Source organism: Rhea pennata, chromosome 5, assembly GCF_028389875.1.
Source record: "Rhea pennata isolate bPtePen1 chromosome 5, bPtePen1.pri, whole genome shotgun sequence".
In the NCBI taxonomy this organism is placed as follows: domain Eukaryota; kingdom Metazoa; phylum Chordata; class Aves; order Rheiformes; family Rheidae; genus Rhea; species Rhea pennata.
Window position 1 is genome coordinate 7,097,906 of NC_084667.1, and position 14,358 is coordinate 7,112,263.

Genomic DNA, 14,358 nt, shown 5'->3' on the forward strand with positions numbered 1-14,358 from the left:
ATTTAAAAAAGAAAGCACATACTTATTTTGAAAACAAAATACTAGAAATTAAATACATGAAGAACATTTGATTTCAGCACAGTGCTTGTGGTTAAACACTAGTTACTAAGTATTGTGTAATTCCAGTGTTTTATTTATGTTAGAGACCTTTCAGATCGGGCTCTGTTGAGTTTAGTGGGAGAACTCCTTTGAGTGGGATGTACTCGCGTGAGTAAGCACTTGAAAGGCTTACGGCATTCATTCTTCCTTCGCTGTTGAGAAGCGATGGCACTTCTCTTAGCTTCTGTTGCAGTTTTGTGCCTGTTGTTTCCATGGTTATCCTTTTCCTTGCACTCTACTTCAAAGGAACCAGAGGATTTGGTCAGGTTTTCTATTATTATTTTTTATTTAATTATGTGAAAAACAAATTGGATATACTTTTCTATAAAAATACTCAATTTTCTTCTTCTGTCAAGCATAAGTGCAATCTAGATTTTAACTGTTAAGGAAGGCACTATAATTCCATCTTCCTACATTTTTTTTTTAGCAATAGTCCTTTTTTTATTTTAGTATATATTCAACATGTTAAAAAATATTTTAGTCTACTCTGCAAGATTCTTAAATTGTGTTTTACAGTACCAGAGGATCTAAAAACTGTTGAAGACTATCTGCAGATTCTTGCAGTTTTCTCTAATAATCTGAATTAGCTACAAATCGGATTAAGTGCAGTATCAAGGATGCACAACAACTTAAAATCTGTTACTCTTTTTCTGCAGTTCCAAAAGCCTAATATTCCCTGTACTGTACAGAATCACACTCCAACATATTCTGCTTTAATGTCATATTCCGAGACTTGTCACTAGAATATGCTCAGAGATCAGAGGAATTCTCTTTTTCTTTAATACTGCGCTATTGCAAGAGCTTTCTTCAACACTCACTTCCATTTTGTATTTTCCAGTAAGGTGCAGTATGATACAGTATTGAAGTACACTCCACTCCATGAATAAATATAATAAATAATTTTTATTGCCTTCTTTCAGGTGGATAAGACATTCTGGTGTAAGGTCAAGTGGGGACATTTAGAGTAGTAATTTAACACTTCATTCTTCTGGTAAGAGAAATTTAAGAAGCAGCTAAAGAACTAAAACTGACTTCCATTTTTTTTCCCCCCAGTGGTTTAATGGTGTGGTTTCTTGGTCCTCTGACATTAATTTAATGTCACTGCAATAAAGGTGGCTTTGCATCCTTTTTTTGCATTAGCAGTAGCATCTGTCCAGCTTTGCAGTAGGTCTCATCAGCTTACTCATCCCTCTGAAAATGAATCCCTTTTTTGAGCAAAAAGGGAGTTAGGAGGATTAATTTGCAAGCTGATCACTGAGCATATCTAACGCAGTTTACAGTCACAGGAATACTTGCGCTGGTGTAAAAGAAGTGGCAAAAACACCTAGTATGAACAGGAGCAAAAAGGAATGGATAAGCAAATGCAGAGCCACTTCAGAGTGACATAAACTGAGCAGTGAAATTAGGCCCTCAGGGTATATTCCCCGTGGGGCTGCATGGGTTACTGCTCTGGTCCATCCCTTGCTGCTTGTTGGCTGGGAAATACTTTCTCCTCATATCTACAAGCTAGCTGCTCTATTGAGCTCTTCCTAGTATTTTCAGAGTGCTTACTAATGAAATTATTAAGCTATTTTTCTTCATTTTCACTCAAGTAGATGAGGAAATATATTGGAATATTACCAGAATCAGCCAAACTCTTGAAATAAAGCCGCTCCTCACTGTTTTAATTCTGTGCAATAGAAGATGCTCAGGGTTTCTAGTCTCAACGATTTTGTTTTGTTAGAACAAAAAATAAAATTGAATAGTTTGAAATTTAACTAGAGATTACTCAGAAATTAAGTAGAAAATGAAGCTACCACTTTGTTCACTCTGATGTTATATGGTGGATTCTTTTTATCTGTGTTACTTTCCAGTCCAGTCATTTCAAGTGCAGACTGTTCTGGGTCTGGAAAGGAGCAACTTCCCTCTCCTCCAGGAGATTCCTTCTGCAGCAGAGTATAGCAGGCAGGGAACCTTCCTCTCTCCCATTCCAGCCATAACCACTCTAGCAAAATGTAGTACGCTAAGCAATTGGATAATAGTTGGAATATATATATATATAATTTTACAGATGCAGCTGCAGGAAGAATGATTAAGCCTCTAAGGGCAAAACTTCAAAATGGAAATTCCCAGCCTGAATTTGTGCATCTTGTAGCTGTGCAGAGATAGTGCAGTGTCTTGTTTTTTAATTTCTATGAGTAGAGTGCAGAAGGTAAAATGGAGTTAGGCTAGAGACAGGAAGATTGTGTGTTTGTTAGAGTGATAGATAAAATTTAGTGCATGCTATTCAAGAAATTCTGAATTCTGAAAAACCTAAAAAACCTAAAAATCAACATAGGTTGATTTTTCTGTTTTCTGGTTCTGTGGCTTAATTAATGTAACAAATATGTTAGTGCAATAAATTATTAATATAGCCTGCTGCATGAATGTATATAAGTTACTGTAAGAAATTTAGGTTGTCTTTTAATTGTACAACTTTAATGTCATATTAAAGCCTTCCTTTTTCTTTTTTTGCAATGGCTTATTTTGAAAGGAAAATGATTAAAGACACTATGGAATTCATAGATGTGAAAGTTACTTGCAATATTTATGAATTTTAATGCTCTTCCTTTGTGTTATTTTGTTCTTTTTGCTCTGTGATTACCTAGGGTTAATTCCATTAGAATTCAACTGCATATAGCCAGGAAAACGCACAATCACCCTGTTTACCAGTATGTAACATCTGCTTTTAAAGTTTAATCCTGATCCTGAGATTAATTTCTTGGCTTGGCACAGGAAACGGGGAAATCTAGGCAGGAAACTGGAACAAAGAACTTCAGAGTGGCCAAAAATGAAATCCCGTCTGAATGTGTTTTGAGGGGGAGCAGTGTGGTCTGTGCTCTTCTCGTGTTACAGAGATGTTCAGAATAAACCAGTCTGGCTGAATTTTAGGTAAAGTGGCATGGGCTTTTTATAATATGTAAGAATTTCCAAAAGAAGGGTGTGTCAGAAGTTGAATCCATTTGGACCTACTGCATGGTTGTGGTTGATGTGGGAATCCAGCTGGAGAGCAGAATTGCCAGCCAGGTGTGTGTGGCGGGGGAAATCGGCTCTTGCTACGTGCTAACAGGAAGCCTGGTTTCCAAAGGGCGAAGCTGGTCCTGAACACCATGCTAAATGCAATTGCTGCTTCTCCTGCAGCTGCTGAACTCCCACTTTTGCCGGTCACTGACCGACTGTTAAGATTGAGGTCTAATACCTTGTGGGTGGCTTTTTGTAAAGCAAATGTAACGAAACACGTGTGTGCATGAAGATGGCAGCATGGTTTCTTCACAAATAAAACTCTTGGCAGTTTATTCTTGAAATGTAGGATGTATATTTTCATATACCATTTCGTTTTATTGGGAGAGTGCATGGAGCTTGTTCTGCCCCACAAGCATGACCACAAATAACTTGATTCTGTTGTAGTAATGAAGGTAATATACATCTTTTTATTTAGAAAAAATGTGCTTAATGCTTTTGAGTAAAAAATGTTTACATATTAAATAAATTTTCATATATGTGCAGTGTAAAAGTCTGGCAACATCAAATTTCAATCCTGTTTCACATTCCAAGATAATTACCATAATCCATTCCAGTATTTCTTTAAAGACCTCAGATAAATTTAATCAGTTTCAAAATTCAAGATAAATTTAACTGATACCTGCTTTTATTAAAAGACTTCAGTGCAAAGTTGGGGTGGAAAGGGGTGTTAGCCAGTCCTGAGGACATAGTTGTGAGGAGAAGCCGGGTCTTCATGGGGGAAGATAGTTGATTCATCTGTTTTTCTACACATCCAAAAGAAGTAACAAGATTGCAGCTAGCTGTAAATTTTTACAAACACAGACTTTCATTATGAGTTCCCCCTGGAGTCAGTTTTCCACTGTCTGTTAAGACCTAGCCCATTACTTGGCTGCATATTTTGCTTTTTATAAAGAAATATATTAACACGTCTGTCTATGCAGAGGTGGCTACATGATACCTTTGTGATGTCTTGATTTCAGATGCAATTTGGTGTTTATCATCCTGGGAGTTGGTCCATAATTAGTGGATACCTTAATTAATAAATTTGAAGAAAAGCTGGAGACGTTCATTTATTTGGGACATTTTTCAGATTCGCTGAAGTTGCATGAAGAAGTGTAAATAGTGGTAAAATGAAGAGAAGCCAAATCTGTGACTTTTTTGAATGTTGGAATCATAAGAGCAATTAAGAGAATTATATTTCAGTTTAAACATTCATTATTTTTAGACAAGGAGGTGTTCTTTAAACTTAAATGTTTAATATCAAGGAAATTGTAAAATTATGTCTGTTTGAAAATTTGATTCACTCACAGTAGACTCTTTAAATGCTTTAAGTCGATGAAGAGATCCATTAGACTTTAAGTTTCAATCTCTGAAAGTAGGGGACTGTTGTGAAAATTTTTGAGGCTTCTTAAGTCATTACTGATGGCTTTGTCAGGTCCTGCGTTCTTAATTTAGGTTTCAGATTTGCTGCTTAATACAAGTGGTTAGGCTAGCCAGTACATAGTTCTTGCTGCTATGCAAGAGAATATGTTGCGTGCAGTTGCAAGGAATCACGTGCAGTAAAGTAATAGTAAGCATCCAGTTTTGCCTTACAGGTGGTTATTAATGACTAAAATTTTAGCAAAAGAGTCAACAAGAAGGACTGCTTTTTTCAGTTATGGGTGGAGAGGTATCATTCATTAAGACTGTTCAGCACTTTCTGTTTTAAGATGCTCCATTTAGTTGTTTATGGTTTTCTTGACTTTGACCATAAGTGACTTTCATAAACATCTGTCACCTGTATTTGGTCTTATGTTTATCAGAGCTGATTAGAAAATGGAAAAACTGTAATAAAAGCTGGGCTGCACAAACTTTGTTCTGAAGGTTTACCATGAACAGACCTAACTAAAGTTTAGACACCTGTATTTCCTCTTTAAGAATGACTGTTGATACTGACTAAAAAAACCACATTCTTACAACTAAGTGGGGTTTATTTATTTATTTATTTTTTATTTATTTACAAGAGCTCATGAGCCTGCCTGGACTAATGCATTAATGCGAGTGTGTTTTTACTACCACTCAAGTTAACTCTAAATGACCCCACTCAAATACATGTCAGTGTACAAAGTTCAAATGTACTAAGTTTATCCTGGGAAAGAATCCCGTAGTTATCTCACTGAACACTTACAGTTAATTATCTTCCCAAATTATGTAATGTATATCAGTATCTGCACACAAAGGTTTTCCTTGTCACTGCCGGAGTGATTAAGAATGTGGGTTTTTTTCACACTTTTAGCAAGTGTTTGTATGTACTTAAAGTTTTGTTTTGGATACTTGGCACAATCTTAAAGCGGCTTAGTTATTTTTTCAGGCCAACCATCGAAGTACCTGCTGTGTATCTTAATAACAGTGGCCATCAGAAAGACACTTACTTATTTTCAAGGATGGTATTATCAGCAACCTAATTACAGCCTTAGAATGAGATTTCCTTTTCCATAGGTAGAGTAGCATATATTTGATGTAGCCACATTGAAAAGTTTTTAAAGTGTTCCTTTACTTTGTTGCATCCATTTCATAGAGTGGGGGGAAAAAGCGTGTAGCTGACACATTTCTTTCACTTCTGTTTGTAGAGTAGGTGCCTGATTTGTCAGATCATATATGAAGGAAATGTATTTTTATTTTCCGTGTTAAAATTTTTTCTAGTATAAGTCTTAGAAAAATCCAGTAATTTTTGTAGCCAAAGTAACACATACCCAATGACCATATGTTAACTGAGATTTTTGTATCTGTAGAGATCACACAAAATCATAGAATAGCTGAAGGTGGAAGGGACCTCTAGACATCATCTAGTCCAAGCTCCTGCTGAAAGCAAGGTCAGCTAGAGCAGGTTGCTCAGGACTGTATCCAGTCAGATTTGGAATAGCTGCAAGGATGGAGACTCCACAGCCTCTCTGAGCAACTTGTTCCAGCGTTCAATCACCCTCACAGTAACAAAGTTTTTTCTGATGCTAAAGAGGAATTTCCTGTATTTTAGTTTGCACCCTTTGCCTCCTGTCCTTTCAGTGGTTACTACTAAGAAGAGTATGGCTTCTGGCAACGCTCTTCCTAATGCAGCCCAGGATGCTGTTGGCCACCTTTGCTGCAAGAGCACGTTGCTGACTTGCATCCAGCTTGTTTCCCAGGACCTCCAGGTCCATTTCTGCCGACGTGCTTTCAACTCAGTTGGCCTGCAGTCTGTACTGGTGTGTGGGGTTATTCCTCCCCAGATGTAGGACTTTGCATTGCCCATTGCTGAACTTTGTGTGATTCTTGTCTCTCCATTTGTTTAGTAATGAGGATGTTAAATAGTACTGGCCCCAGGATCAATCCCCAGGGTACACCAAGAAGGACTTTGCGCTGCTGCTGAGGACCCTTCGAGCCTGGCGGTTCTGGTAGTTTTTTTCAGTTCAGATGTTCAGTCCCAAGACTGCCTGAACAGAAAAGAGCGCTCCATAGAAGCAGCAGGGCAAGGTTTTGCTGCTTTTTCCAACTCTACTGGCGGGTCCAGTGTGGGAGGGGAAATCATCTACCCGTTGCCTTAAGCCATTACAGCTGCAGTATCTGTTTGTGACTAGCAGGAGTCTATGGTTCTGCCCACAGAGGTAGGGTTAGGGGGACTCGTTTCTCCTCTCCGACCTTAGAACCTCACTGTTAGATCAAGGCAGTCCGGGGAAAGGAGAAATGGTTTTGTATGAAGAGTAAAGCTTAGGGAAGGGGACAGTGAATACTACAGCGAGCTGGGGAGACTGGAGCAGCGCAGAGGGGGATGCAGAACTGCAGGGGACGGAAAGGACTGCGTGAGGTGGGAAGACCAGAGAAAGCACTCGGGACACGAGGACAGAGCAGGGTGAAACTGCCGTGGGCACCTCCCAAGATGCTGATGCTGAAATACTAAGTTACTACGGTGGCAGCAAATCCCTATGAAAGCCGTGGACAAAATTTGTCTTTCATCCCTATCCATGTAATAGATCACTATCAGTTGCTAGATCAAAGAGTTAGTTTGTTAGTTTGTTAAATTAATTTATTACCTCAAACAGTTGATAAATGCTGTGAACCTAAAAATTTGAGGGTGTTTTTTTTTTTTTTTTTTTTTTTTTTTGTGGTAACCTGGTTTGAGACAAGATGATATGGAAAGAATGAGACAGAAGAGAAATACAATACAAAACTAATAGAAATTTGCATTTTTAACTGGGATTTAATACTCTTTCATGTTTACAATAAACAAATGATTTAATTGAAATAGCGTTAACTGTATTTGCTGTTACTGTTTTAAAGGAATTACTTGCTTGGTTAATAATAGGGTTTCACCTCCTTTTAATACCAACAGTTAAAGTCTTAAATGAAGCTCAGATTTTCTCAGGGAAAGGGATGAGAAAAATAAAAGCTGGTATACCTAATTAAATTATAAAATTGTTATATCTGTATGTACTAACATAAACAATAGAAGATAGTGAGTGTAACTCTTGTACTCAGTGGACAGTTTATAACCATCTAACAGAAACAATGAATTTTCTTTCCCTAAAGAAAGTTATTTTATATCATTATATGTTTAATTATCCAACAAATACCACTCATTTGCATGGGGAGCTATTTGTTGAATAAAGGCACCGACATATTAGAGAACTGGTGTTCATGTAGTGTATTAATATGGTTTCAGTCTTATCTATATTTCATGGCACTTAAATATCCCACTTTTTAATTTGTTCATTTTGAAATTATTTCAATGTGTCCATTGAAAACATTCAAAATATACCAATTAATACATAAAATAATCTAAGTATAAGAATTTGACAAAGATACTTGAAAACCTAAATAGGTTTATTTAACCTCATTTATTAAAGCATAAAATGTGAAAAATATGAGGAAACCAAGTGTAAAAAGCTTATCTTACGCTTACCAGCAGTAGAAATAAAACAACAGTTGGGGGATTCTACCTAGAATTCAGGAAGGTTCATGCAGGTGGGACAAAAAAATCACGTATGTTACGTGCAGCTAAAATTCCTAAGTGTAACTAATTTGATGAGGTTTCTTTTAATCAGTGTTTGAATATGCATGACTGATAAGCAAAATTACAAAGTATTTGAAAACAAATCAGTTTTTGCAGGCTCCTTTTGCAATATTTCAAATTATCTTTTGATATTTTTACAGTGCTACCTTGCCCTTGTTCTTTCTGCAGCATGACATCATACTAATGTGATCCTTTGCTGTATATAGAAAAGGCTGTTAAACTAGAGAAGGTGAAACAGGGTTTTTAACTGAATTATAGCTTTCAGTTTTTATATTGAAATACCAATTTTCAGGTTTGAAACCAGTTTTTAAAAGTACTTTTACTAACATTTTAGAAATATCTAATATAGATACCATGGACTCTACCCCATAAGAGTCTGGAAAGGTTAAAGTTTTACTGCCTAATATGTAATATGTCTGTATTTTTTTTTTTGTAACTGAGAAAATGACGCTTCTATCTGAATCATTAGAATAGTTATAATCCTCCGATAGTCAAGGTATGTCACATTTAGATCTTCTGATTGTTATTTATTTCTGATGGTGTTTGCACAGTTGAATTTAAATGTATAATCCAGTTTAAAAAGCGAAAGGTTTGTTTTTGAGGAAAACGTGGAATCTGACTATATCATATTTACTGGTAGATCTTGTGGTGAATGCAGATAGAAGAAAATCACTGTGTATTTTATATATTCTCCAACATTCATAAGATTATTTGATGATATGTTTGGTGATTATTTATGTCCTGCAGTTTCATGTGTTCTGAAACTTTTGGAAAGTTTCTTTCTGTTAACACAATGACTTGCGTGGTGGTTCGTGGCATCCCTGCGAATGTTGTTAATTTTAAGCCTATGAAGGTGCTTTTTCTCGAACAGTGCTTTTCAATCTTTCCTGTACTACAGCCTGTACTACAGGATTTCCTGTCAGTCAGATAAGATTCAGGTAGAATTCTGGTCTTGTTTAAGTACATGGAAAGCAGCTGGGAGTCTGGAGAACACATGTAATAAACAGTTTCATATCAAGCAAAAAGAAAATAGCTATCGTTGGAAAAACTCTGGCATTTGCATCTAAGGAAGTTACATGAAGTCTTGAGCTATCTGTGATGAAGTTCCTGAAGTGACTGATGCACAGGAATGATTTTTTCAGAGAACAATGTTTGCTCACTCAACCCCAAGTAATACCAATACGTAAAGCTCAAGGTAAATGGACTCCTGTCACTTACAGTGCGTGTGTTTGTATACGGGTCTCCCACAACACTTAAGAAAATACAGAGCTAAATGATACTGCCGTCAGGACTCTGAGCAGTTTTTTTAATGGAACTTCTGTGGTGAGCAAGGACAGCAGGATCTGAGCCGTACGGCTACCTAGAGCCTGATTCTCCTAGTGAAACCAGGAATAATTTCATTTAAACCACAAAACTAGAGCAGGAAAGTGCTGTGCCAGAACCCTAGAATTTCCAAAGGCACTAAATCAAAACAGCGACTGATAACCAATCCTCTGTTGATGTGGAAAATATCTCTAGTTTATCTAGAAAGTAAATAATCAAGTTCCAACATATGTTAATAATGTATTCTTGGTGAAAATTCAAATGTACTTTTATAATGTTAGTATGACTCACTCTGCAGTGTACCTTGATGATGAAGCTTAAAGGTCAGAAACAAATACAAAGCGCACTGTTTAAACCCTAATTCTAATTAATCTAAAATGATCATATGACTGTGTCCTATTTTGAAAAGCAGTACAATAGCCAGCTCCAGTGAGACATCTGAAAATAATAATGATTCGATTAAAGCCATTTCTGTTTAAAAAATAAAAATAAAAGCCCCCACATCTGTGTGCTCTGAGAAGATATGACTTGCAGGTTGTTACCACTTTTGAAAAGCTAAATATATATATATATATATATATATATATATATATATATATTTGATGTTCTGAGAGCTTGAAGACTGTTTCTTTAATAAAAGAAAAGGAAAAAGTAATATCTTGGTCTGCCTACGAATCTAGGGCATGTAAGCGGTCTGTGTGCATCGTGAATCACTTGAGCATATTGCACTAATCAGATTGCATTTCATTACTTACTTTTACTGATGTGATCTAAAACTACCTACTCGGCTGAATGCCAATAGATGGAAAAGTGTAGAAGCATACTTTTTGAGTAAAAAGCTATTCAAAGGTATTTTTAGTTCCCAGGTTTTCTTTAAGAGCATGGCTTCTTGTGCACTGATGTATTTCTGGAAGATCGAGAAGAATAGCCTTTACTATAAATTAACATGAACATAGTGCTATTAAAAGTAGGCTCTTACCTATTTTAAAATGAAATAGTTGTACAAAATTATTTTTTAAAATGAATGATATTAAGAGTTTATACTGTTTATATACTAGAAGTAAGAATTGAACAAAAGCCATCACAACAGGAAACATATGCTACAGTAGTCTGTTCACACCTGTTAACTGCCATGATTAAGCTTGGAGATAGTATCAGGCATGCAATGAATTCATTGTTTAGACAAACGAAACTCTTTGTACAAAATCTGACCTTTCTTTTTCTGGATGCCGCTTATATTCATTCTGTTTTGAAAAATGGCCACTGCTACAGACACGGTCTAAGAGCGTAAGCATAGTATATATTTTTTGGTCCTGGTGGTTTTTTTTTTGAAAAGAACATTTTCTTGGGTTTAAAGATTTGCAGAATTTTCTCACCTTACAAAAATTCCAGATATCCTTTTGGAGATTAGCTTTGGAAAGCATTAACTTTAATATTTTAATTAATTCAGCTAAAGTAAAACTAAAATAAAGGAAGAAGTACTTAGAGAAGTGGTAAAATACAAAACAGTAAATTTCTTTCTTTTAGTTTCAGCGTTTACTGCTTGCGTTATGTCTGATGTAACGTAACTAGCTAAAAGGGTAAAGTTATTTGACTTGAGTGAGATAGTGGAATAGTTATTTTGTAATTTATCTTGTATTTCTGAGTATATACAGAGCTTTTAGATCATGGTTTTTACTCTCTCTTTTTTGTTTCCTCTCTTTTTGACTCTTTCCACAGTTGGGATTAGCTCAAGTTTTGCTGATGCTCTTGAGACTTCGCATGTGTCGGACAGATGATAGTTTGTGTTTTATATTCTTTTCCAGAAAGCTCCCAAACCTCTGTTGTTATAAACATATGTGCCAAAATCAAAGAATGTTTGTGTTGTGTTAGTTAGATGATGGATGATCAAAAGTTTATAGAGACGACTGAGCTATGTTGGCTAGGTAAGCAATCGTAAAGCAATCTGAAACGGAGAGGAGTCATACGTTCAGTAGACCTGTTGATCCTGACTCTAGGGTTATCTCATGACTGCTTAACACGGGGTTGCTTTGTGCTTTCCTTCTAAATGTCTGATACTAACCCCTTCTGGGAACAGGATACCGGATTTGAAAGGCCACTAATTTAAACCACTACGGTAATTCATATATTTCTAGCATTAAAATCTAATTACCTGTGCATTTACAGTGTTTCTCCCACATTAGGGCTCTGATAGACATGTGGCCAGGAATTAAAATCAGACTGCTGAAGCTGTTACTGCGTCTGTAGCCCTCTGATGGGTGCTGCTGGTCTCAGGACGGGAGCACATGATCCGCTCACGAATCAGCCCCTGAGCTACCGCTGTTTTCAGGCCAGCACGTTAAGGTAAACCAGTTCCGGTTTTGGTTTATCCTAATGTGAAGGCTGAAAACTGAAGGTTCAAGAGTTCACTCCTAATCTGATCGGATGAGACTGCTTTGGGAGTAGCAGCATCTGTCGGAAGAGGGGCTGAGTACCGCCGGAGTGATAAGTGATTTGGCTGTTCTTCTGATTTTAGTCTCCAGGACTCTCAAGGTCTGCACTTACACACTGAATTATTGGCTTTTTTAAAATTTGTAACCTCACCAGTGCTCTCATTATTTCCAGTAACATGCAGCTTGTCAAGCTGTATGTCGTTACCCGTTTCATTCACAGTTTACCATATCCACAGTATAAAAATCCTAAAAATCCACTGCTAACTTTGTTCACTGTCCTTTAAGCTTCACCTTCCAATTACAAGAGGAGTAAGAGTCATTTTAATATCCACTCACATGCAAACTTGGGATGCAAAAACATTACTTTTCTAAAAATAAGTTGCAGTCCTTTATGCTGGGCCAGTGAAACAGGTATCGGCCTGTTTGTCAGGAGTTAAGATATTTGTACCTAATCATGGTACTAAAGAATACTGTTTTAGGATGGAGGATAACACTAGTTTTTATTCTGTTTTGAAATACAGTTCTTTCTAACGTTTAAATACTCGTTTTCTATTATAAAATTCTCATACAAAAATATTTCTAATCTTGGTTATTCTATTAAAGTGGTTTTGGTGTCTTAGCTTAGAAATGATGATAGATGTTAGAAGAGAGTCGTACATAGAGCGTAAGGTAGGTGAAATAAGATGGGGATTAAAGTGGTACTGCAAATGAACTGACCAACTAGACAGATGAAATTTAGTATTGACATACTGTGTATAATGGCTGAGAACAGCAAACACAATATAAATAAAATGAATAGTATAGAAGTAGAGAGCTTTGCAAGGAATCTTGAGTGATAGTCTACACGATTTTAGCAGGTATCCTACTGGAAAAACAATTTCCGAAAGGAAACAATCTTAAAATAAATAAAGAGTGGTAGCATGGCAAAACTTGGTTAGATTTTTAAATGCTCACTGGTAAGAATTGTGCTCAAGTTTTTGCAGTATTTTTTTTATATATATTGTAGTGTTTTCAAGGACAAAAAGAATAAGAAAGATGCTAAACATCATGACTGTTGGTTTTAGTAATTACTCTTGCACCGCTTATCATGTAATGTACCAAACAAACAAAAATGTAATTGTCTGTCTCTAAAAATTACTGTTACTGTAGAAACAGCTTTAGAAGTAGTTTGTAAGAACTACTGTTGATAGTATACTTTGGTAAATGAGGCAGGAAAAGTATTACCATCATGCAGATGGGACATAAATTTACAGTAAGACTAAATAAGTAATTTTTGTTCCTAGTCTATTCATTTATAAACCTAGTTATTTGTGTGAACGCCTGCAACTCTTAGCAAAGTTGGTGAAAATTGAGGACAGTCAATACCCGTGGAATCAGATTGTATAGTTTTAATTTTTAAAGTAATTTCAATTGATAAGAAAAGCCAGAATTTTGAAAGCCAGCTTGTCTAATCCTTGTTGATTAACAACATGCAGCATGATAACTCTTTCTCTGAGCCATTTTAATTACTGCTGTGAGGAAAACTGAATGCATCAGTTACTGTACAAATGTAACTGCTCTTAAAATCCTATCCCTAGAGTCTGAGGCACTTGGAAGAGCACAGTAGTCCTGTTGCTGTAGATTGATAGTAGTTGTTGCTTTGCTGTTACTGCCTGTTTTTTTTTTTTCTGGGTAATTATTTAAAGACTTTTTGAGCTTACTACTTTGTATACTTGTATCTATGCATATGGATAGACATGCTTTTCATTGACAAGGAAATTCAATAGATTCAATATCTAACCTTAAGCTAATGTATTTCTGATTGCAAAGGATGACAACTTTAAAAAGCTGTTGTTTTCTGTAAGTTATTTACTGTTATGCATATATGTTCATAGTTTTAAATGATACTTAATAAGCACTAATAACCTTATGGTAAGTTTAAAAACTAATGTTGATTGCCAAGAAGAGTTATTAATTTTAGTCAACTATTGTGTAAGTTTTCTAAATAGGTTTTGCAAAGGATGAATATCTGGAATAATATTGTTATATTTTGTGAAAATTTTGTCTGAAATCATAAATCCATGTAGCTGATTTTTTCTCTATGCCCCTTTTTATTTGCATTTGTTAGAAGTGATATGATGACAGAATTAATGCAGTATTATAGAAGGTAGCATGCAGTTCATTGATTACCCTAGGTAAACTAGGAGCTTTTTATCTTCTAAAGAGACATTTTCAGTGGAAAAAAATCTATTTTTGTAGTGTTTTTAGTAAACTGATTTTAATGAGTCTAAATCAATAGCAGGTTTTTGAAACCTGTGTAGGTTTCTGCGTTCAGCATGACAGCTACAGCTGATCTCACCTGCTGCTATTGCCTGTTCCTTCCCACCTGCTGCTATTGCCTGATGTTACTTACTTGACTTTCAAAGAAAGTTAAGGTTGGTGAAACACAATTAAGAGAAACGAGTTTTGAGTGATTGA

The 14,358-nt window shown here is 36.0% G+C and overlaps 1 protein-coding gene across 6 annotated transcripts in view; it reads left to right on the forward strand.

Annotated features, from left to right (window-relative positions):
- Window positions 1-14,358, forward strand: part of NOVA1 (NOVA alternative splicing regulator 1) — a 159,745-nt gene that overhangs the window by 77,251 nt on the left and 68,136 nt on the right. The window contains exon 1 of one of the 6 annotated variants that reach the window (XM_062578102.1): window positions 10,732-10,756. The exons of the other annotated variants lie outside the window; for them this stretch is intronic. The gene's annotated coding sequence lies outside the window, so the exon portion shown is untranslated. Of the gene's footprint in view, window positions 1-10,731; window positions 10,757-14,358 lie in introns of those variants that run through there. 6 annotated transcript variants of the gene reach the window in all.